The sequence below is a fragment of the Pseudophryne corroboree genome, chromosome 3 (genome assembly GCF_028390025.1).
Source record: "Pseudophryne corroboree isolate aPseCor3 chromosome 3, aPseCor3.hap2, whole genome shotgun sequence".
Lineage (NCBI taxonomy): Eukaryota > Metazoa > Chordata > Amphibia > Anura > Myobatrachidae > Pseudophryne > Pseudophryne corroboree.
The window spans coordinates 115,079,939-115,095,543 of NC_086446.1; the positions used below are offsets into that span (position 1 = coordinate 115,079,939).

Below are 15,605 nucleotides of genomic sequence, written 5' to 3' on the forward strand. Positions count from 1 at the left end.
TAACTACTGGTTCATAAATGAATACGTTTGAAAATGGAATGCATCAACAGAACGGTGTTGGTAGTATAAAAATATCTACAGCATCTTGTATTCCCAGGTGGTCTCCCATCCAAGTACTAACCAGGCCCAACACTGCTTAGCTTCCAAGATCAGATGAGATTGAGCGTATCCAGTGTGGTTTGGCTGTAGATGAGCTTTGTGGTTTCTGTTAGAACTTTTCTAATTCTAACTACTGGTTCATAAATGAATACGTTTGAAAATGGAATGCATCAACAGAACGGTGTTGGCAGTATAAAAATATCTACAGCACCTATGTATTCCCAGGTGGTCTCCCATCCAAGTACTAACCAGGCCCAACACTGCTTAGCTTCCAAGATCAGATGAGATTGGGCATATCCAGTGTGGTGTGGCTGTAGAAGAGCTTTATGGTTCTGTTAGTACTTTTCTACTTCTAACTACTGGTTCATAAATGAATACGTTTGAAACTGGAATGCATCAACAGAACGGTGTTGGTAGTATAAAAATATCTACAGCACCTTGTATTCCCAGGTGGTCTCCTATCCAAGTACTAACCAGGCCCAACACTGCTTAACTTCCAAGATCAGATGAGATTGGACATATCGAGTGTGGTGTTGCTGTAGATGAACTTTCTGGTTTCTGTTAGAACTTTTCTACTTCTAACTACTGGTTCATAAATGAATACGTTTGAAAATGGAATGCATCAACAGAACGGTGTTGGCAGTATAAAAATATCTACAGCACCTTGTATTCCCAGGTGGTCTCCCATCCAAGTACTAACCAGGCACAACACTGCTTAGCTTCCAAGATCAGATGAGATTGGGCGTATCCAGTGTGGTGTGGCTGTAGATGAGCTTTGTGGTTTCTGTTAGAACTTTTCTACTTCTAACTACTGGTTCATAAATGAATACGTTTGAAAATGGAATGCATCAACAGAACGGTGTTGGCAGTATAAAATTATCTACAGCACCTTGTATTCCCAGGTGGTCTCCCATCCAAGTACTAACCAGGCCCAACACTGCTTAGCTTCCAAGATCAGATGTAATTGGGCGTATCCAGTGTGGTGTGGCTGTAGATGAGCTTTGTGGTTTCTGTTAGAACTTTTCTACTTCTAACTACTGGTTCATAAATGAATACGTTTGAAAATGGAATGCATCAACAGAACGGTGTTGGTAGTATAAAATTATCTACAGCACCTTGTATTCCCAGGTGGTCTCCCATCCAAATACTAACCAGGCCCAACACTGCTTAGCTTCCAAGATCAGATGAGATTGGGCGTATCCAGTGTGGTGTGGCTGTAGATGAGCTTTATGGTTTCTGTTAGAACTTTTCTACTTCTAACTACTGGTTCATAAATGAATACGTTTGAAAATGGAATGCATCAACAGAACGGTGTTGGTAGTATAAAAATATCTACAGCACCTAGTATTCCCAGGTGGTCTCCCATCCAAGTACTAACCAGGCCCAACACTGCTTAGCTTCCAAGAGCAGATGAGATTGGGTGTATCCAGTGTGGTGTGGCTGTTGATGAGCTTTGTGGTTTCTGTTAGAACTTTTCTACTTCTAACTACTGGTTCATAAATGAATACGTTTGAAAATGGAATGCATCAACAGAACGGTGTTGGCAGTATAAAAATATCTACAGCACCTTGTATTCCCTGGTGGTCTCCCATCCAAGTACTAACCAGGCCCAACACTGCTTAGCTTCCAAGATCAGATGAGATTGGGCGTATCCAGTGTGGTGTGGCTGTAGAAAAGCTTTGTGGTTTCGGTTTGAACTTTTCTTCTTCTAACTACTGGTTCATAAATGAATACATTTGAAAATTGAATGCATCAACAGAACGGTGTTGGCAGTATAAAAATATCTACAGCACCTTGTATTCCCAGGTGGTCTCCCATCCAAGTACTAACCAGGCCCAATACTGCTTAGCTTCCAAGATCAGATGAGATTGGGCGTATCCAGTGTGGTGTGGCTGTAGATAAGCTTTGTGGTTTCTGTTATAACTTTTCTACTTCTAACTACTGGTTCATAAATGAATACGTTTTAAAATGGAATGCATCAACAGAACGGTGTTGGCAGTATAAAATTATCTACAGCACCTTGTATTCCCAGGTGGTCTCCCATCCAAGTACTAACCAGGCCCAACACTGCTTAGCTTCCAAGATCAGATGAGATTGGGCGTATCCAGTGTGGTGTGGCTGTAGATGAGCTTTGTGGTTTCTGTTAGAACTTTTCTACTTCTAACTACTGGTTCATAAATGAATACGTTTGAAAATGGAATGCATCAACAGAACGGTGTTGGCAGTATAAAAATATCTACAGCACCTTGTATTCCCAGGTGGTCTCCCTTCCAAGTACTAACCAGGCCCAACACTGCTTAGCTTCCAAGATCAGATGAGATTGGGCGTATCCAGTGTGGTGTGGCTGTAGATGAGCTTTGTGGTTTCTGTTAGAACTTTTCTACTTCTAACTACTGGTTCATAAATGAATACGTTTGAAAATGGAATGCATCAACAGAACGGTGTCGGCAGTATAAAAATATCTATAGCACCTTGTATTCCCAGGTGGTCTCCCATCCAAGTACTAACCAGGCCCAACACTGCTTAGCTTCCAAGATCAGATGAGATTGGGCGTATCCAGTGTGGTGTGGCTGTAGATGAGCTTTGTGGTTTCTGTTAGAACTTTTCTACTTCTAACTACTGGTTCATAAATGAATACGTTTGAAAATGGAATGCATCAACAGAACGGTGCTGGCAGTATAAAAATATCTACAGCACCTTGTATTCCCAGGTGGTCTCCCATACAAGTACTAACCAGGCCCAACACTGCTTAGCTTCCAAGATCAGATGAGATTGGGCGTATCCAGTGTGGTGTGGCTGTAGATGAGCTTTGTGGTTTCTGTTAGAACTTTTCTACTTCTAACTACTGGTTCATAAATGAATACGTTTGAAAATGGAATGCATCAACAGAACGGTGTTGGTAGTATAAAAATATCTACAGCATCTTGTATTCCCAGGTGGTCTCCCATCCAAGTACTAACCAGGCCCAACACTGCTTAGCTTCCAAGATCAGATGAGATTGAGCGTATCCAGTGTGGTTTGGCTGTAGATGAGCTTTGTGGTTTCTGTTAGAACTTTTCTAATTCTAACTACTGGTTCATAAATGAATACGTTTGAAAATGGAATGCATCAACAGAACGGTGTTGGCAGTATAAAAATATCTACAGCACCTATGTATTCCCAGGTGGTCTCCCATCCAAGTACTAACCAGGCCCAACACTGCTTAGCTTCCAAGATCAGATGAGATTGGGCATATCCAGTGTGGTGTGGCTGTAGAAGAGCTTTATGGTTCTGTTAGTACTTTTCTACTTCTAACTACTGGTTCATAAATGAATACGTTTGAAACTGGAATGCATCAACAGAACGGTGTTGGTAGTATAAAAATATCTACAGCACCTTGTATTCCCAGGTGGTCTCCTATCCAAGTACTAACCAGGCCCAACACTGCTTAACTTCCAAGATCAGATGAGATTGGACGTATCCAGTGTGGTGTTGCTGTAGATGAACTTTCTGGTTTCTGTTAGAACTTTTCTACTTCTAACTACTGGTTCATAAATGAATACGTTTGAAAATGGAATGCATCAACAGAACGGTGTTGGCAGTATAAAAATATCTACAGCACCTTGTATTCCCAGGTGGTCTCCCATCCAAGTACTAACCAGGCACAACACTGCTTAGCTTCCAAGATCAGATGAGATTGGGCGTATCCAGTGTGGTGTGGCTGTAGATGAGCTTTGTGGTTTCTGTTAGAACTTTTCTACTTCTAACTACTGGTTCATAAATGAATACGTTTGAAAATGGAATGCATCAACAGAACGGTGTTGGCAGTATAAAAATATCTGCAGCACCTTGTATTCCCAGGTGGTCTCCCATCCAAGTACTAACCAGGCCCAACACTGCTTAGCTTCCAAGATCAGATGAGATTGGGCGTATCCAGTGTGGTGTGGCTGTAGATGAGCTTTGTGGTTTCTGTTAGAACTTTTCTACTTCTAACTACTGGTTCATAAATGAATACGTTTGAAAATGGAATGCATCAACAGAACGGTGTTGGTAGTATAAAATTATCTACAGCACCTTGTATTCCCAGGTGGTCTCCCATCCAAATACTAACCAGGCCCAACACTGCTTAGCTTCCAAGATCAGATGAGATTGGGCGTATCCAGTGTGGTGTGGCTGTAGATGAGCTTTATGGTTTCTGTTAGAACTTTTCTACTTCTAACTACTGGTTCATAAATTAATACGTTTGAAAATGGAATGCATCAACAGAACGGTGTTGGTAGTATAAAAATATCTACAGCACCTAGTATTCCCAGGTGGTCTCCCATCCAAGTACTAACCAGGCCCAACACTGCTTAGCTTCCAAGACCAGATGAGATTGGGTGTATCCAGTGTGGTGTGGCTGTTGATGAGCTTTGTGGTTTCTGTTAGAACTTTTCTACTTCTAACTACTGGTTCATAAATGAATACGTTTGAAAATGGAATGCATCAACAGAACGGTGTTGGCAGTATAAAAATATCTACAGCACCTTGTATTCCCTGGTGGTCTCCCATCCAAGTACTAACCAGGCCCAACACTGCTTAGCTTCCAAGATCAGATGAGATTGGGCGTATCCAGTGTGGTGTGGCTGTAGAAAAGCTTTGTGGTTTCGGTTTGAACTTTTCTTCTTCTAACTACTGGTTCATAAATGAATACATTTGAAAATTGAATGCATCAACAGAACGGTGTTGGCAGTATAAAAATATCTACAACACCTTGTATTCCCAGGTGGTCTCCCATCCAAGTACTAACCAGGCCCAATACTGCTTAGCTTCCAAGATCAGATGAGATTGGGCGTATCCAGTGTGGTGTGGCTGTAGATAAGCTTTGTGGTTTCTGTTATAACTTTTCTACTTCTAACTACTGGTTCATAAATGAATACGTTTTAAAATGGAATGCATCAACAGAACGGTGTTGGCAGTATAAAAATATCTACAGCACTTTGTATTCCCAGGTGGTCTCCCATCCAAGTACTAACCAGGCCCAACACTGCTTAGCTTCCAAGATCAGATGAGATTGGGCGTATCCAGCGTGGTGTGGCTGTAGATGAGCTTTGTGGTTTCTGTTAGAACTTTTCTACTTCTAACTACTGGTTCATAAATGAATACGTTTGAAAATGGAATGCATCAACAGAACGGTGTTGGCAGTATAAAAATATCTACAGCACCTTGTATTCCCAGGTGGTCTCCCATCCAAGTACTAACCAGGCCCATCACTGCTTAGCTTCCAAGACCAGATGAGATTGGGCGTATCCAGTGTGGTGTGGCTGTAGATGAGCTTTGTGGTTTCTGTTAGAACTTTTCTACTTCTAACTACTGGTTCATAAATGAATACGTTTGAAAATGGAATGCATCAACAGAACGGTGTTGGCAGTATAAGAATATCTACAGCACCTTGTATTCCCAGGTGGTCTCCCATCCAAGTACTAACCAGGCCCAACACTGCTTAGCTTCCAAGATCAGATGAGATTGGGCGTATCCAGTGTGGTGTGGCTGTAGATGAGCTTTGTGGTTTCTGTTAGAACTTTTCTACTTCTAACTATTGGTTCATAAATGAATACGTTTGAAAATGGAATGCATCAACAGAACGGTGTCAGCAGTATAAAAATATCTACAGCACCTTGTATTCCCAGGTGGTCTCCCATCCAAGTACTAACTAGGCCCAACACTGCTTAGCTTCCAAGATCAGATGAGATTGGGCGTATCCAGTGTGGTGTGGCTGTAGATGAGCTTTGTGGTTTCTGTTAGAACTTTTCTACTTCTAACTACTGGTTCATAAATGAATACGTTTGAAAATGGAATGCATCAACAGAACGGTGTTGGCAGTATAAAAATATCTACAGCACCTTGTATTCCCAGGTGGTCTCCCATCCAAGTACTAACCAGGCCCAACACTGCTTAGCTTCCAAGATCAGATGAGATTGGGCGTATCCAGTGTGGTGTAGCTGTAGCTGTAGATGAGCTTTGTGGTTTCTGTTAGAACTTTTCTTCTTCTAACTACTGGTTCATAAATGAATACATTTGAAAATTGAATGCATCAACAGAACGGTGTTGGCAGTATAAAAATATCTACAGCACCTTGTATTCCCAGGTGGTCTCCCATCCAAGTACTAACCAGGCCCAACACTGCTTAGCTTCCAAGATCAGATGAGATTGGGCGTATCCAGTGTGGTGTGGCTGTAGATGATCTTTGTGGTTTCTGTTAGAACTTTTCTACTTCTAACTACTGGTTCATAAATGAATACGTTTTAAAATGGAATGCATCAACAGAACGGTGTTGGCAGTATAAAATTATCTACAGCACCTTGTATTCCCAGGTGGTCTCCCATCCAAGTACTAACCAGGCCCAACACTGCTTAGCTTCCAAGATCAGATGAGATTGGGCGTATCCAGTGTGGTGTGGCTGTAGATGAGCTTTATGGTTTCTGTTAGAACTTTTCTACTTCTAACTACTGGTTCATAAATGAATACGTTTGAAAATGGAATGCATCAACAGAACGGTGTTGGCATTATAAAAATATCTACAGCACCTTGTATTCCCAGGTGGTCTCCCATCCAAGTACTAACCAGGCCCAACACTGCTTAGCTTCCAAGATCAGATGAGATTGGGCGTATCCAGTGTGGTGTGGCTGTATATGAGCTTTGTGGTTTCTGTTAGAACTTTTCTACTTCTAACTACTGGTTCATAAATGAATACGTTTGAAAATGGAATGCATCAACAGAACGGTGTTGGCAGTATAAAAATATCTACAGCACCTTGTATTCCCAGGTGGTCTCCCATCCAAGTACTAACCAGGCCCAATACTGCTTAGCTTCCAAGATCAGATGAGATTGGGCGTATCCAGTGTGGTGTGGCTGTAGATAAGCTTTGTGGTTTCTGTTAGAACTTTTCTACTTCTAACTACTGGTTCATAAATGAATACGTTTTAAAATGGAATGCATCAACAGAACGGTGTTGGCAGTATAAAAATATCTACAGCACCTTGTATTCCCAGGTGGTCTCCCAGCCAAGTACTAACCAGGCCCAACACTGCTTAGCTTCCAAGATCAGATGAGATTGGGCGTATCCAGCGTGGTGTGGCTGTAGATGAGCTTTGTGGTTTCTGTTAGAACTTTTCTACTTCTAACTACTGGTTCATAAATGAATACGTTTGAAAATGGAATGCATCAACAGAACGGTGTTGGCAGTATAAAAATATCTACAGCACCTTGTATTCCCAGGTGGTTTCCCATCCAAGTACTAACCAGGCCCAACACTGCTTAGCTTCCAAGACCAGATGAGATTGGGCGTATCCAGTGTGGTGTGGCTGTAGATGAGCTTTGTGGTTTCTGTTAGAACTTTTCTACTTCTAACTACTGGTTCATAAATGAATACGTTTTAAAATGGAATGCATCAACAGAACGGTGTTGGTAGTATAAAAATTATCTACAGCACCTTGTATTCCCAGGTGGTCTCCCATCCAAGTACTAACCAGGCCCAACACTGCTTAGCTTCCAAGATCAGATGAGATTGGGCGTATCCAGTGTGGTGTGGCTGTAGATGAGCTTTATGGTTTCTGTTAGAACTTTTCTACTTCTAACTACTGGTTCATAAATGAATACGTTTGAAAATGGAATGCATCAACAGAACGGTGTTGGCATTATAAAAATATCTACAGCACCTTGTATTCCCAGGTGGTCTCCCATCCAAGTACTAACCAGGCCCAACACTGCTTAGCTTCCAAGATCAGATGAGATTGGTCGTATCCAGTGTGGTGTGGCTGTATATGAGCTTTGTGGTTTCTGTTAGAACTTTTCTACTTCTAACTACTGGTTCATAAATGAATACGTTTGAAAATGGAATGCATCAACAGAACGGTGTTGGCAGTATAAAAATATCTACAGCACCTTGTATTCCCAGGTGGTCTCCCATCCAAGTACTAACCAGGCACAATACTGCTTAGCTTCCAAGATCAGATGAGATTGGGCGTATCCAGTGTGGTGTGGCTGTAGATGAGCTTTATGGTTTCTGTTAGAACTTTTCTACTTATAACTACTGGTTCATAAATGAATACGTTTGAAAATGGAATGCATCAACAGAACGGTGTTGGCAGTATAAAAATATCTACAGCACCTTGTATTCCCAGGTGGTCTCCCATCCAAGTACTAACCAGGCCCAACACTGCTTAGCTTCGAAGATCAGATGAGATTGGGCGTATCCAGTGTGGTGTGGCTGTAGATGAGCTTTGTGGTTTCTGTTAGAACTTTTCTACTTCTAACTACTGGTTCATAAATGAATACGTTTGAAAATGGAATGCATCAACAGAACGGTGTTGGCAGTATAAAAATATCTACAGCACCTTGTATTCCCAGGTGGTCTCCCATCCAAGTACTAACCAGGCCCAACACTGCTTAGCTTCCAAGATCAGATGAGATTGGGCATATCCAGTGTGGTGTGGCTGTATAAGAGCTTTATAGTTTCGGTTAGTACTTTTCTACTTCTAACTACTGATTCATAAATGAATACGTTTGAAAATGGAATGCATCAACAGAACGGTGTTGGTAGTATAAAAATATCTATAGCACCTTGTATTCCCAGGTGGTCTCCCATCCAAGTACTAACCAGGCCCAACACTGCTTAGCTTCCAAGATCAGATGAGATTGGGCGTATCCAGTGTGGCTTGGCTGTAGATGAACTTTGTGGTTTCTGTTAGAACTTTTCTACTTCTAACTACTGGTTCATAAATGAATACGTTTTAAAATGGAATGCATCAACAGAACGGTGTTGGCAGTATAAAATTATCTACAGCACCTTGTATTCCCAGGTGGTCTCCCATCCAAGTACTAACCAGGCCCAACACTGCTTAGCTTCCAAGATCAGATGAGATTGGGCGTATCCAGTGTGGTGTGGCTGTAGATGAGCTTTATGGTTTCTGTTAGAACTTTTCTACTTCTAACTACTGGTTCATAAATGAATGCGTTTGAAAATGGAATGCATCAACAGAACGGTGTTGGCAGTATAAAAATATCTACAGCACCTTGTATTCCCAGGTGGTCTCCCATCCAAGTACTAACCAGGCCCAACACTGCTTAGCTTCCAAGATCAGATGAGATTGGGCGTATCCAGTGTGGTGTGGCTGTATATGAGCTTTGTGGTTTCTGTTAGAACTTTTCTACTTCTAACTACTGGTTCATAAATGAATACGTTTGAAAATGGAATGCATCAACAGAACGGTGTTGGCAGTATAAAAATATCTACAGCACCTTGTACTCCCAGGTGGTCTCCCATCCAAGTACTAACCAGGCCCAACACTGCTTAGCTTCCAAGATCAGATGAGATTGGGCGTATCCAGTGTGGTGTTGCTGTAGATGAGCTTTGTGGTTTCTGTTAGAACTTTTCTACTTCTAACTACTGGTTCATAAATGAATACGTTTGAAAATGGAATGCATCAACAGAACGGTGTTGGCAGTATAAAAATATCTACAGCACCTTGTATTCCCAGGTGGTCTCCCATCCAAGTACTAACCAGGCCCAACACTGCTTAGCTTCCAAGATCAGATGAGATTGGGCGTATCCAGTGTGGTGTGGCTGTAGATGAGCTTTGTGGTTTCTGTTAGAACTTTTCTACTTCTAATTACTGGTTCATAAATGAATACGTTTTAAAATGGAATGCATCAACAGAACGGTGTTGGCAGTATAAAATTATCTACAGCACCTTGTATTCCCAGGTGGTCTCCCACCCAAGTACTAACCAGGCCCAACACTGCTTAGCTTCCAAGAATCAGATGAGATTGGGCGTATCCAGTGTGGTGTGGCTGTAGATGAGCTTTATGGTTTCTGTTAGAACTTTTCTACTTCTAACTACTGGTTCATAAATGAATACGTTTGAAAATGGAATGCATCAACAGAACGGTGTTGGTAGTATAAAAATATCTACAGCACCTAGTATTCCCAGGTGGTTTCCCATCCAAGTACTAACCAGGCCCAACACTGCTTAGCTTCCAAGACCAGATGAGATTGGGTGTATCCAGTGTGGTGTGGCTGTAGATGAGCTTTGTGGTTTCTGTTAGAACTTTTCTACTTCTAACTACTGGTTCATAAATGAATACGTTTGAAAATGGAATGCATCAACAGAACGGTGTTGGCAGTATAAAAATATCTACAGCACCTTGTATTCCCAGGTGGTCTCCCATCCAAGTACTAACCAGGCCCAACACTGCTTAGCTTCCAAGATCAGATGAGATTGGGCGTATCCAGTGTGGTGTGGCTGTAGATGAGCTTTGTGGTTTCTGTTTTAACTTTTCTTCTTCTAACTACTGGTTCATAAATGAATACATTTGAAAATTGAATGCATCAACAGAACGGTGTTGGCAGTATAAAAATATCTACAGCACCTTGTATTCCCAGGTGGTCTCCCATCCAAGTACTAACCAGGCCCAACACTGCTTAGCTTCCAAGATCAGATGAGATTGGGCGTATCCAGTGTGGTGTGGCTGTAGATGATCTTTGTGGTTTCTGTTAGAACTTTTCTACTTCTAACTACTGGTTCATAAATGAATACGTTTTAAAATGGAATGCATCAACAGAACGGTGTTGGCAGTATAAAATTATCTACAGCACTTTGTATTCCCAGGTGGTCTCCCATCCAAGTACTAACCAGGCCCAACACTGCTTAGCTTCCAAGATCAGATGAGATTGGGCGTATCCAGTGTGGTGTGGCTGTAGATGAGCTTTATGGTTTCTGTTAGAACTTTTCTACTTCTAACTACTGGTTCATAAATGAATACGTTTGAAAATGGAATGCATCAACAGAACGGTGTTGGCATTATAAAAATATCTACAGCACCTTGTATTCCCAGGTGGTCTCCCATCCAAGTACTAACCAGGCCCAACACTGCTTAGCTTCCAAGATCAGATGAGATTGGGCGTATCCAGTGTGGTGTGGCTGTATATGAGCTTTATGGTTTCTGTTAGAACTTTTCTACTTCTAACTACTGGTTCATAAATGAATACGTTTGAAAATGGAATGCATCAACAGAACGGTGTTGGCAGTATAAAAATATCTACAGCACCTTGTATTCCCAGGTGGTCTCCCATCCAAGTACTAACCAGGCCCAATACTGCTTAGCTTCCAAGATCAGATGAGATTGGGCGTATCCAGTGTGGTGTGGCTGTAGATAAGCTTTGTGGTTTTTGTTAGAACTTTTCTACTTCTAACTACTGGTTCATAAATGAATACGTTTTAAAATGGAATGCATCAACAGAACGGTGTTGGCAGTATAAAAATATCTACAGCACCTTGTATTCCCAGGTGGTCTCCCAGCCAAGTACTAACCAGGCCCAACACTGCTTAGCTTCCAAGATCAGATGAGATTGGGCGTATCCAGCGTGGTGTGGCTGTAGATGAGCTTTGTGGTTTCTGTTAGAACTTTTCTACTTCTAACTACTGGTTCATAAATGAATACGTTTGAAAATGGAATGCATCAACAGAACGGTGTTGGCAGTATAAAAATATCTACAGCACCTTGTATTCCCAGGTGGTTTCCCATCCAAGTACTAACCAGGCCCAACACTGCTTAGCTTCCAAGACCAGATGAGATTGAGCGTATCCAGTGTGGTGTGGCTGTAGATGAGCTTTGTGGTTTCTGTTAGAACTTTTCTACTTCTAACTACTGGTTCATAAATGAATACGTTTTAAAATGGAATGCATCAACAGAACGGTGTTGGTAGTATAAAAATTATCTACAGCACCTTGTATTCCCAGGTGGTTTCCCATCCAAGTACTAACCAGGCCCAACACTGCTTAGCTTCGAAGATCAGATGAGATTGGGCGTATCCAGTGTGGTGTGGCTGTAGATGAGCTTTGTGGTTTCTGTTAGAACTTTTCTACTTCTAACTACTGGTTCATAAATGAATACGTTTGAAAATGGAATGCATCAACAGAACGGTGTTGGCAGTATAAAAATATCTACAGCACCTTGTATTCCCAGGTGGTCTCCCATCCAAGTACTAACCAGGCCCAACACTGCTTAGCTTCCAAGATCAGATGAGATTGGGCATATCCAGTGTGGTGTGGCTGTATAAAAGCTTTATAGTTTCGGTTAGTACTTTTCTACTTCTAACTACTGATTCATAAATGAATACGTTTGAAAATGGAATGCATCAACAGAACGGTGTTGGTAGTATAAAAATATCTACAGCACCTTGTATTCCCAGGTGGTCTCCCATCCAAGTACTAACCAGGCCCAACACTGCTTAGCTTCCAAGATCAGATGAGATTGGGCGTATCCAGTGCGGCTTGGCTGTAGATGAACTTTGTGGTTTCTGTTAGAACTTTTCTACTTCTAACTACTGGTTCATAAATGAATACGTTTTAAAATGGAATGCATCAACAGAACGGTGTTGGCAGTATAAAATTATCTACAGCACCTTGTATTCCCAGGTGGTCTCCCATCCAAGTACTAACCAGGCCCAACACTGCTTAGCTTCCAAGATCAGAGGAGATTGGGCGTATCCAGTGTGGTGTGGCTGTAGATGAGCTTTATGGTTTCTGTTAGAACTTTTCTACTTCTAACTACTGGTTCATAAATGAATACGTTTGAAAATGGAATGCATCAACAGAACGGTGTTGGCAGTATAAAAATATCTACAGCACCTTGTATTCCCAGGTGGTCTCCCATCCAAGTACTAACCAGGCCCAACACTGCTTAGCTTCCAAGATCAGATGAGATTGGGCGTATCCAGTGTGGTGTGGCTGTATATGAGCTTTGTGGTTTCTGTTAGAACTTTTCTACTTCTAACTACTGGTTCATAAATGAATACGTTTGAAAATGGAATGCATCAACAGAACGGTGTTGGCAGTATAAAAATATCTACAGCACCTTGTACTCCCAGGTGGTCTCCCATCCAAGTACTAACCAGGCCCAACACTGCTTAGCTTCCAAGATCAGATGAGATTGGGCGTATCCAGCGTGGTGTGGCTGTAGATGAGCTTTGTGGTTTCTGTTAGAACTTTTCTACTTCTAACTACTGGTTCATAAATGAATACGTTTGAAAATGGAATGCATCAACAGAACGGTGTTGGCAGTATAAAAATATCTACAGCACCTTGTATTCCCAGGTGGTCTCCCATCCAAGTACTAACCAGGCCCAACACTGCTTAGCTTCCAAGATCAGATGAGATTGGGCGTATCCAGTGTGGTGTGGCTGTAGATGAGCTTTATGGTTTCTGTTAGAACTTTTCTACTTCTAACTACTGGTTCATAAATGAATTCATTTGAAAATTGAATGCATCAACAGAACGGTGTTGGCAGTATAAAAATATCTACAGCACCTTGTATTCCCAGGTGGTCTCCCATCCAAGTACTAACCAGGCCCAACTCTGCTTATCTTCCAAGATCAGATGAGATTGGGCGTATCCAGTGTGGCTTGGCTGTAGATGAGCTTTATGGTTTCTGTTAGAACTTTTCTACTTCTAACTACTGGTTCATAAATGAATACGTTTGAAAATGGAATGCATCAACAGAACGGTGTTGGCAGTATAAAAATATCTACAGCACCTTGTATTCCCAGGTGGTTTCCCATCCAAGTACTAACCAGGCCCAACACTGCTTAGCTTCCAAGACCAGATGAGATTGGGCGTATCCAGTGTGGTGTGGCTGTAGATGAGCTTTGTGGTTTCTGTTAGAACTTTTCTACTTCTAACTACTGGTTCATAAATGAATACGTTTTAAAATGGAATGCATCAACAGAACGGTGTTGGTAGTATAAAAATTATCTACAGCACCTTGTATTCCCAGGTGGTCTCCCATCCAAGTACTAACCAGGCCCAACACTGCTTAGCTTCCAAGATCAGATGAGATTGGGCGTATCCAGTGTGGTGTGGCTGTAGATGAGCTTTATGGTTTCTGTTAGAACTTTTCTACTTCTAACTACTGGTTCATAAATGAATACGTTTGAAAATGGAATGCATCAACAGAACGGTGTTGGCATTATAAAAATATCTACAGCACCTTGTATTCCCAGGTGGTCTCCCATCCAAGTACTAACCAGGCCCAACACTGCTTAGCTTCCAAGATCAGATGAGATTGGGCGTATCCAGTGTGGTGTGGCTGTATATGAGCTTTGTGGTTTCTGTTAGAACTTTTCTACTTCTAACTACTGGTTCATAAATGAATACGTTTGAAAATGGAATGCATCAACAGAACGGTGTTGGCAGTATAAAAATATCTACAGCACCTTGTATTCCCAGGTGGTCTCCCATCCAAGTACTAACCAGGCCCAATACTGCTTAGCTTCCAAGATCAGATGAGATTGGGCGTATCCAGTGTGGTGTGGCTGTAGATAAGCTTTGTGGTTTCTGTTAGAACTTTTCTACTTCTAACTACTGGTTCATAAATGAATACGTTTTAAAATGGAATGCATCAACAGAACGGTGTTGGCAGTATAAAAATATCTACAGCACCTTGTATTCCCAGGTGGTCTCCCAGCCAAGTACTAACCAGGCCCAACACTGCTTAGCTTCCAAGATCAGATGAGATTGGGCGTATCCAGCGTGGTGTGGCTGTAGATGAGCTTTGTGGTTTCTGTTAGAACTTTTCTACTTCTAACTACTGGTTCATAAATGAATACGTTTGAAAATGGAATGCATCAACAGAACGGTGTTGGCAGTATAAAAATATCTACAGCACCTTGTATTCCCAGGTGGTTTCCCATCCAAGTACTAACCAGGCCCAACACTGCTTAGCTTCCAAGACCAGATGAGATTGGGCGTATCCAGTGTGGTGTGGCTGTAGATGAGCTTTTTGGTTTCTGTTAGAACTTTTCTACTTCTAACTACTGGTTCATAAATGAATACGTTTGAAAATGGAATGCATCAACAGAACGGTGTTGGCAGTATAAAAATATCTACAGCACCTTGTATTCCCAGGTGGTCTCCCATCCAAGTACTAACCAGGCCCAACACTGCTTAGCTTCGAAGATCAGATGAGATTGGGCGTATCCAGTGTGGTGTGGCTGTAGATGAGCTTTGTGGTTTCTGTTAGAACTTTTCTACTTCAAACTACTGGTTCATAAATGAATACGTTTGAAAATGGAATGCATCAACAGAACGGTGTTGGCAGTATAAAAATATCTACAGCACCTTGTATTCCCAGGTGGTCTCCCATCCAAGTACTAACCAGGCCCAACACTGCTTAGCTTCCAAGATCAGATGAGATTGGGCATATCCAGTGTGGTGTGGCTGTATAAGAGCTTTATAGTTTCGGTTAGTACTTTTCTACTTCTAACTACTGATTCATAAATGAATACGTTTGAAAATGGAATGCATCAACAGAACGGTGTTGGTAGTATAAAAATATCTACAGCACCTTGTATTCCCAGGTGGTCTCCCATCCAAGTACTAACCAGGCCCAACACTGCTTAGCTTCCAAGATCAGATGAGATTGGGCGTATCCAGTGTGGCTTGGCTGTACATGAACTTTGTGGTTTCTGTTAGAACTTTTCTACTTCT

The 15,605-nt window shown here is 41.7% G+C and overlaps 67 non-coding genes and 2 pseudogenes across 67 annotated transcripts; all 69 read right to left on the bottom strand.

The window, feature by feature from the left end:
- Positions 1-72: 72 nt before the first annotated feature.
- LOC135070127 (5S ribosomal RNA) lies at positions 73-191 on the bottom strand. Its single transcript, XR_010256300.1, has one exon. It is a non-coding gene; the product is annotated as a 5S ribosomal RNA (ribosomal RNA).
- A 107-nt stretch (positions 192-298) lies between these two features.
- On the bottom strand, positions 299-418 carry LOC134885054 (5S ribosomal RNA). Its single transcript, XR_010169181.1, has one exon. It is a non-coding gene; the product is annotated as a 5S ribosomal RNA (ribosomal RNA).
- A 106-nt stretch (positions 419-524) lies between these two features.
- LOC134892802 (5S ribosomal RNA) lies at positions 525-643 on the bottom strand (annotated as a pseudogene).
- A 107-nt stretch (positions 644-750) lies between these two features.
- LOC135067527 (5S ribosomal RNA) lies at positions 751-869 on the bottom strand. Its single transcript, XR_010253739.1, has one exon. It is a non-coding gene; the product is annotated as a 5S ribosomal RNA (ribosomal RNA).
- Positions 870-976: 107 nt separating this feature from the next.
- LOC135063633 (5S ribosomal RNA) lies at positions 977-1,095 on the bottom strand. The gene has a single exon (XR_010249959.1). It is a non-coding gene; the product is annotated as a 5S ribosomal RNA (ribosomal RNA).
- Positions 1,096-1,202: 107 nt separating this feature from the next.
- On the bottom strand, positions 1,203-1,321 carry LOC135061897 (5S ribosomal RNA). Its single transcript, XR_010248263.1, has one exon. It is a non-coding gene; the product is annotated as a 5S ribosomal RNA (ribosomal RNA).
- Positions 1,322-1,428: 107 nt separating this feature from the next.
- On the bottom strand, positions 1,429-1,547 carry LOC134902079 (5S ribosomal RNA). Its single transcript, XR_010175554.1, has one exon. It is a non-coding gene; the product is annotated as a 5S ribosomal RNA (ribosomal RNA).
- Positions 1,548-1,654: 107 nt separating this feature from the next.
- On the bottom strand, positions 1,655-1,773 carry LOC135065173 (5S ribosomal RNA). Its single transcript, XR_010251461.1, has one exon. It is a non-coding gene; the product is annotated as a 5S ribosomal RNA (ribosomal RNA).
- Positions 1,774-1,880: 107 nt separating this feature from the next.
- Positions 1,881-1,999, bottom strand: LOC135063848 (5S ribosomal RNA). Its single transcript, XR_010250170.1, has one exon. It is a non-coding gene; the product is annotated as a 5S ribosomal RNA (ribosomal RNA).
- Positions 2,000-2,106: 107 nt separating this feature from the next.
- LOC134892696 (5S ribosomal RNA) lies at positions 2,107-2,225 on the bottom strand. Its single transcript, XR_010171593.1, has one exon. It is a non-coding gene; the product is annotated as a 5S ribosomal RNA (ribosomal RNA).
- A 107-nt stretch (positions 2,226-2,332) lies between these two features.
- Positions 2,333-2,451, bottom strand: LOC135061552 (5S ribosomal RNA). Its single transcript, XR_010247930.1, has one exon. It is a non-coding gene; the product is annotated as a 5S ribosomal RNA (ribosomal RNA).
- Positions 2,452-2,558: 107 nt separating this feature from the next.
- Positions 2,559-2,677, bottom strand: LOC135063332 (5S ribosomal RNA). Its single transcript, XR_010249666.1, has one exon. It is a non-coding gene; the product is annotated as a 5S ribosomal RNA (ribosomal RNA).
- A 107-nt stretch (positions 2,678-2,784) lies between these two features.
- LOC135060986 (5S ribosomal RNA) lies at positions 2,785-2,903 on the bottom strand. The gene has a single exon (XR_010247379.1). It is a non-coding gene; the product is annotated as a 5S ribosomal RNA (ribosomal RNA).
- Positions 2,904-3,010: 107 nt separating this feature from the next.
- Positions 3,011-3,129, bottom strand: LOC135070129 (5S ribosomal RNA). The gene has a single exon (XR_010256303.1). It is a non-coding gene; the product is annotated as a 5S ribosomal RNA (ribosomal RNA).
- A 107-nt stretch (positions 3,130-3,236) lies between these two features.
- LOC134885055 (5S ribosomal RNA) lies at positions 3,237-3,356 on the bottom strand. Its single transcript, XR_010169182.1, has one exon. It is a non-coding gene; the product is annotated as a 5S ribosomal RNA (ribosomal RNA).
- Positions 3,357-3,462: 106 nt separating this feature from the next.
- LOC134885444 (5S ribosomal RNA) lies at positions 3,463-3,581 on the bottom strand. The gene has a single exon (XR_010169558.1). It is a non-coding gene; the product is annotated as a 5S ribosomal RNA (ribosomal RNA).
- Positions 3,582-3,688: 107 nt separating this feature from the next.
- On the bottom strand, positions 3,689-3,807 carry LOC135067528 (5S ribosomal RNA). The gene has a single exon (XR_010253740.1). It is a non-coding gene; the product is annotated as a 5S ribosomal RNA (ribosomal RNA).
- A 107-nt stretch (positions 3,808-3,914) lies between these two features.
- Positions 3,915-4,033, bottom strand: LOC135063394 (5S ribosomal RNA). The gene has a single exon (XR_010249727.1). It is a non-coding gene; the product is annotated as a 5S ribosomal RNA (ribosomal RNA).
- Positions 4,034-4,140: 107 nt separating this feature from the next.
- On the bottom strand, positions 4,141-4,259 carry LOC135061898 (5S ribosomal RNA). The gene has a single exon (XR_010248264.1). It is a non-coding gene; the product is annotated as a 5S ribosomal RNA (ribosomal RNA).
- Positions 4,260-4,366: 107 nt separating this feature from the next.
- LOC134901072 (5S ribosomal RNA) lies at positions 4,367-4,485 on the bottom strand. The gene has a single exon (XR_010174568.1). It is a non-coding gene; the product is annotated as a 5S ribosomal RNA (ribosomal RNA).
- Positions 4,486-4,592: 107 nt separating this feature from the next.
- LOC135065174 (5S ribosomal RNA) lies at positions 4,593-4,711 on the bottom strand. The gene has a single exon (XR_010251462.1). It is a non-coding gene; the product is annotated as a 5S ribosomal RNA (ribosomal RNA).
- A 107-nt stretch (positions 4,712-4,818) lies between these two features.
- LOC135068739 (5S ribosomal RNA) lies at positions 4,819-4,937 on the bottom strand. The gene has a single exon (XR_010254931.1). It is a non-coding gene; the product is annotated as a 5S ribosomal RNA (ribosomal RNA).
- Positions 4,938-5,044: 107 nt separating this feature from the next.
- LOC135068534 (5S ribosomal RNA) lies at positions 5,045-5,163 on the bottom strand. Its single transcript, XR_010254731.1, has one exon. It is a non-coding gene; the product is annotated as a 5S ribosomal RNA (ribosomal RNA).
- A 107-nt stretch (positions 5,164-5,270) lies between these two features.
- Positions 5,271-5,389, bottom strand: LOC135065147 (5S ribosomal RNA). Its single transcript, XR_010251435.1, has one exon. It is a non-coding gene; the product is annotated as a 5S ribosomal RNA (ribosomal RNA).
- A 107-nt stretch (positions 5,390-5,496) lies between these two features.
- Positions 5,497-5,615, bottom strand: LOC134892708 (5S ribosomal RNA). The gene has a single exon (XR_010171595.1). It is a non-coding gene; the product is annotated as a 5S ribosomal RNA (ribosomal RNA).
- Positions 5,616-5,722: 107 nt separating this feature from the next.
- Positions 5,723-5,841, bottom strand: LOC134900771 (5S ribosomal RNA). Its single transcript, XR_010174274.1, has one exon. It is a non-coding gene; the product is annotated as a 5S ribosomal RNA (ribosomal RNA).
- A 107-nt stretch (positions 5,842-5,948) lies between these two features.
- LOC135066060 (5S ribosomal RNA) lies at positions 5,949-6,067 on the bottom strand. The gene has a single exon (XR_010252320.1). It is a non-coding gene; the product is annotated as a 5S ribosomal RNA (ribosomal RNA).
- Positions 6,068-6,180: 113 nt separating this feature from the next.
- LOC134892719 (5S ribosomal RNA) lies at positions 6,181-6,299 on the bottom strand. Its single transcript, XR_010171598.1, has one exon. It is a non-coding gene; the product is annotated as a 5S ribosomal RNA (ribosomal RNA).
- Positions 6,300-6,406: 107 nt separating this feature from the next.
- Positions 6,407-6,525, bottom strand: LOC134892731 (5S ribosomal RNA). Its single transcript, XR_010171599.1, has one exon. It is a non-coding gene; the product is annotated as a 5S ribosomal RNA (ribosomal RNA).
- Positions 6,526-6,632: 107 nt separating this feature from the next.
- On the bottom strand, positions 6,633-6,751 carry LOC135062446 (5S ribosomal RNA). Its single transcript, XR_010248795.1, has one exon. It is a non-coding gene; the product is annotated as a 5S ribosomal RNA (ribosomal RNA).
- Positions 6,752-6,858: 107 nt separating this feature from the next.
- On the bottom strand, positions 6,859-6,977 carry LOC135063849 (5S ribosomal RNA). Its single transcript, XR_010250171.1, has one exon. It is a non-coding gene; the product is annotated as a 5S ribosomal RNA (ribosomal RNA).
- A 107-nt stretch (positions 6,978-7,084) lies between these two features.
- On the bottom strand, positions 7,085-7,203 carry LOC135062564 (5S ribosomal RNA). Its single transcript, XR_010248912.1, has one exon. It is a non-coding gene; the product is annotated as a 5S ribosomal RNA (ribosomal RNA).
- Positions 7,204-7,310: 107 nt separating this feature from the next.
- Positions 7,311-7,429, bottom strand: LOC135065734 (5S ribosomal RNA). The gene has a single exon (XR_010252007.1). It is a non-coding gene; the product is annotated as a 5S ribosomal RNA (ribosomal RNA).
- Positions 7,430-7,537: 108 nt separating this feature from the next.
- On the bottom strand, positions 7,538-7,656 carry LOC134892742 (5S ribosomal RNA). Its single transcript, XR_010171600.1, has one exon. It is a non-coding gene; the product is annotated as a 5S ribosomal RNA (ribosomal RNA).
- Positions 7,657-7,763: 107 nt separating this feature from the next.
- LOC134884347 (5S ribosomal RNA) lies at positions 7,764-7,882 on the bottom strand. Its single transcript, XR_010168498.1, has one exon. It is a non-coding gene; the product is annotated as a 5S ribosomal RNA (ribosomal RNA).
- Positions 7,883-7,989: 107 nt separating this feature from the next.
- On the bottom strand, positions 7,990-8,108 carry LOC134887767 (5S ribosomal RNA; annotated as a pseudogene).
- Positions 8,109-8,215: 107 nt separating this feature from the next.
- Positions 8,216-8,334, bottom strand: LOC135066911 (5S ribosomal RNA). The gene has a single exon (XR_010253146.1). It is a non-coding gene; the product is annotated as a 5S ribosomal RNA (ribosomal RNA).
- Positions 8,335-8,441: 107 nt separating this feature from the next.
- Positions 8,442-8,560, bottom strand: LOC134884706 (5S ribosomal RNA). The gene has a single exon (XR_010168843.1). It is a non-coding gene; the product is annotated as a 5S ribosomal RNA (ribosomal RNA).
- Positions 8,561-8,667: 107 nt separating this feature from the next.
- On the bottom strand, positions 8,668-8,786 carry LOC135069146 (5S ribosomal RNA). The gene has a single exon (XR_010255335.1). It is a non-coding gene; the product is annotated as a 5S ribosomal RNA (ribosomal RNA).
- Positions 8,787-8,893: 107 nt separating this feature from the next.
- On the bottom strand, positions 8,894-9,012 carry LOC134892754 (5S ribosomal RNA). The gene has a single exon (XR_010171601.1). It is a non-coding gene; the product is annotated as a 5S ribosomal RNA (ribosomal RNA).
- A 107-nt stretch (positions 9,013-9,119) lies between these two features.
- Positions 9,120-9,238, bottom strand: LOC135062447 (5S ribosomal RNA). Its single transcript, XR_010248796.1, has one exon. It is a non-coding gene; the product is annotated as a 5S ribosomal RNA (ribosomal RNA).
- A 107-nt stretch (positions 9,239-9,345) lies between these two features.
- On the bottom strand, positions 9,346-9,464 carry LOC135063179 (5S ribosomal RNA). The gene has a single exon (XR_010249516.1). It is a non-coding gene; the product is annotated as a 5S ribosomal RNA (ribosomal RNA).
- A 107-nt stretch (positions 9,465-9,571) lies between these two features.
- Positions 9,572-9,690, bottom strand: LOC134892766 (5S ribosomal RNA). The gene has a single exon (XR_010171602.1). It is a non-coding gene; the product is annotated as a 5S ribosomal RNA (ribosomal RNA).
- A 107-nt stretch (positions 9,691-9,797) lies between these two features.
- LOC135070116 (5S ribosomal RNA) lies at positions 9,798-9,917 on the bottom strand. Its single transcript, XR_010256291.1, has one exon. It is a non-coding gene; the product is annotated as a 5S ribosomal RNA (ribosomal RNA).
- A 107-nt stretch (positions 9,918-10,024) lies between these two features.
- LOC134900716 (5S ribosomal RNA) lies at positions 10,025-10,143 on the bottom strand. The gene has a single exon (XR_010174224.1). It is a non-coding gene; the product is annotated as a 5S ribosomal RNA (ribosomal RNA).
- Positions 10,144-10,250: 107 nt separating this feature from the next.
- On the bottom strand, positions 10,251-10,369 carry LOC134892778 (5S ribosomal RNA). The gene has a single exon (XR_010171603.1). It is a non-coding gene; the product is annotated as a 5S ribosomal RNA (ribosomal RNA).
- A 107-nt stretch (positions 10,370-10,476) lies between these two features.
- LOC134892790 (5S ribosomal RNA) lies at positions 10,477-10,595 on the bottom strand. Its single transcript, XR_010171605.1, has one exon. It is a non-coding gene; the product is annotated as a 5S ribosomal RNA (ribosomal RNA).
- A 107-nt stretch (positions 10,596-10,702) lies between these two features.
- LOC135065028 (5S ribosomal RNA) lies at positions 10,703-10,821 on the bottom strand. The gene has a single exon (XR_010251320.1). It is a non-coding gene; the product is annotated as a 5S ribosomal RNA (ribosomal RNA).
- A 107-nt stretch (positions 10,822-10,928) lies between these two features.
- LOC135062448 (5S ribosomal RNA) lies at positions 10,929-11,047 on the bottom strand. The gene has a single exon (XR_010248797.1). It is a non-coding gene; the product is annotated as a 5S ribosomal RNA (ribosomal RNA).
- A 107-nt stretch (positions 11,048-11,154) lies between these two features.
- Positions 11,155-11,273, bottom strand: LOC135063850 (5S ribosomal RNA). The gene has a single exon (XR_010250172.1). It is a non-coding gene; the product is annotated as a 5S ribosomal RNA (ribosomal RNA).
- Positions 11,274-11,380: 107 nt separating this feature from the next.
- LOC135062565 (5S ribosomal RNA) lies at positions 11,381-11,499 on the bottom strand. The gene has a single exon (XR_010248913.1). It is a non-coding gene; the product is annotated as a 5S ribosomal RNA (ribosomal RNA).
- A 107-nt stretch (positions 11,500-11,606) lies between these two features.
- Positions 11,607-11,725, bottom strand: LOC135070118 (5S ribosomal RNA). Its single transcript, XR_010256292.1, has one exon. It is a non-coding gene; the product is annotated as a 5S ribosomal RNA (ribosomal RNA).
- Positions 11,726-11,833: 108 nt separating this feature from the next.
- Positions 11,834-11,952, bottom strand: LOC135070626 (5S ribosomal RNA). Its single transcript, XR_010256783.1, has one exon. It is a non-coding gene; the product is annotated as a 5S ribosomal RNA (ribosomal RNA).
- Positions 11,953-12,059: 107 nt separating this feature from the next.
- Positions 12,060-12,178, bottom strand: LOC134884707 (5S ribosomal RNA). The gene has a single exon (XR_010168844.1). It is a non-coding gene; the product is annotated as a 5S ribosomal RNA (ribosomal RNA).
- Positions 12,179-12,285: 107 nt separating this feature from the next.
- LOC135061205 (5S ribosomal RNA) lies at positions 12,286-12,404 on the bottom strand. Its single transcript, XR_010247594.1, has one exon. It is a non-coding gene; the product is annotated as a 5S ribosomal RNA (ribosomal RNA).
- A 107-nt stretch (positions 12,405-12,511) lies between these two features.
- On the bottom strand, positions 12,512-12,630 carry LOC135062697 (5S ribosomal RNA). Its single transcript, XR_010249044.1, has one exon. It is a non-coding gene; the product is annotated as a 5S ribosomal RNA (ribosomal RNA).
- Positions 12,631-12,737: 107 nt separating this feature from the next.
- LOC135062449 (5S ribosomal RNA) lies at positions 12,738-12,856 on the bottom strand. Its single transcript, XR_010248798.1, has one exon. It is a non-coding gene; the product is annotated as a 5S ribosomal RNA (ribosomal RNA).
- Positions 12,857-12,963: 107 nt separating this feature from the next.
- Positions 12,964-13,082, bottom strand: LOC135061749 (5S ribosomal RNA). Its single transcript, XR_010248122.1, has one exon. It is a non-coding gene; the product is annotated as a 5S ribosomal RNA (ribosomal RNA).
- Positions 13,083-13,189: 107 nt separating this feature from the next.
- LOC134892801 (5S ribosomal RNA) lies at positions 13,190-13,308 on the bottom strand. The gene has a single exon (XR_010171606.1). It is a non-coding gene; the product is annotated as a 5S ribosomal RNA (ribosomal RNA).
- Positions 13,309-13,415: 107 nt separating this feature from the next.
- On the bottom strand, positions 13,416-13,534 carry LOC135069258 (5S ribosomal RNA). Its single transcript, XR_010255444.1, has one exon. It is a non-coding gene; the product is annotated as a 5S ribosomal RNA (ribosomal RNA).
- Positions 13,535-13,641: 107 nt separating this feature from the next.
- Positions 13,642-13,760, bottom strand: LOC135065736 (5S ribosomal RNA). The gene has a single exon (XR_010252009.1). It is a non-coding gene; the product is annotated as a 5S ribosomal RNA (ribosomal RNA).
- Positions 13,761-13,868: 108 nt separating this feature from the next.
- Positions 13,869-13,987, bottom strand: LOC134892813 (5S ribosomal RNA). The gene has a single exon (XR_010171607.1). It is a non-coding gene; the product is annotated as a 5S ribosomal RNA (ribosomal RNA).
- A 107-nt stretch (positions 13,988-14,094) lies between these two features.
- LOC135062451 (5S ribosomal RNA) lies at positions 14,095-14,213 on the bottom strand. The gene has a single exon (XR_010248800.1). It is a non-coding gene; the product is annotated as a 5S ribosomal RNA (ribosomal RNA).
- Positions 14,214-14,320: 107 nt separating this feature from the next.
- LOC135063851 (5S ribosomal RNA) lies at positions 14,321-14,439 on the bottom strand. The gene has a single exon (XR_010250173.1). It is a non-coding gene; the product is annotated as a 5S ribosomal RNA (ribosomal RNA).
- Positions 14,440-14,546: 107 nt separating this feature from the next.
- LOC135062567 (5S ribosomal RNA) lies at positions 14,547-14,665 on the bottom strand. The gene has a single exon (XR_010248915.1). It is a non-coding gene; the product is annotated as a 5S ribosomal RNA (ribosomal RNA).
- Positions 14,666-14,772: 107 nt separating this feature from the next.
- On the bottom strand, positions 14,773-14,891 carry LOC135065737 (5S ribosomal RNA). The gene has a single exon (XR_010252010.1). It is a non-coding gene; the product is annotated as a 5S ribosomal RNA (ribosomal RNA).
- Positions 14,892-14,998: 107 nt separating this feature from the next.
- LOC135066912 (5S ribosomal RNA) lies at positions 14,999-15,117 on the bottom strand. The gene has a single exon (XR_010253147.1). It is a non-coding gene; the product is annotated as a 5S ribosomal RNA (ribosomal RNA).
- A 107-nt stretch (positions 15,118-15,224) lies between these two features.
- LOC134884708 (5S ribosomal RNA) lies at positions 15,225-15,343 on the bottom strand. The gene has a single exon (XR_010168845.1). It is a non-coding gene; the product is annotated as a 5S ribosomal RNA (ribosomal RNA).
- A 107-nt stretch (positions 15,344-15,450) lies between these two features.
- LOC135069738 (5S ribosomal RNA) lies at positions 15,451-15,569 on the bottom strand. The gene has a single exon (XR_010255922.1). It is a non-coding gene; the product is annotated as a 5S ribosomal RNA (ribosomal RNA).
- Positions 15,570-15,605: the final 36 nt, after the last annotated feature.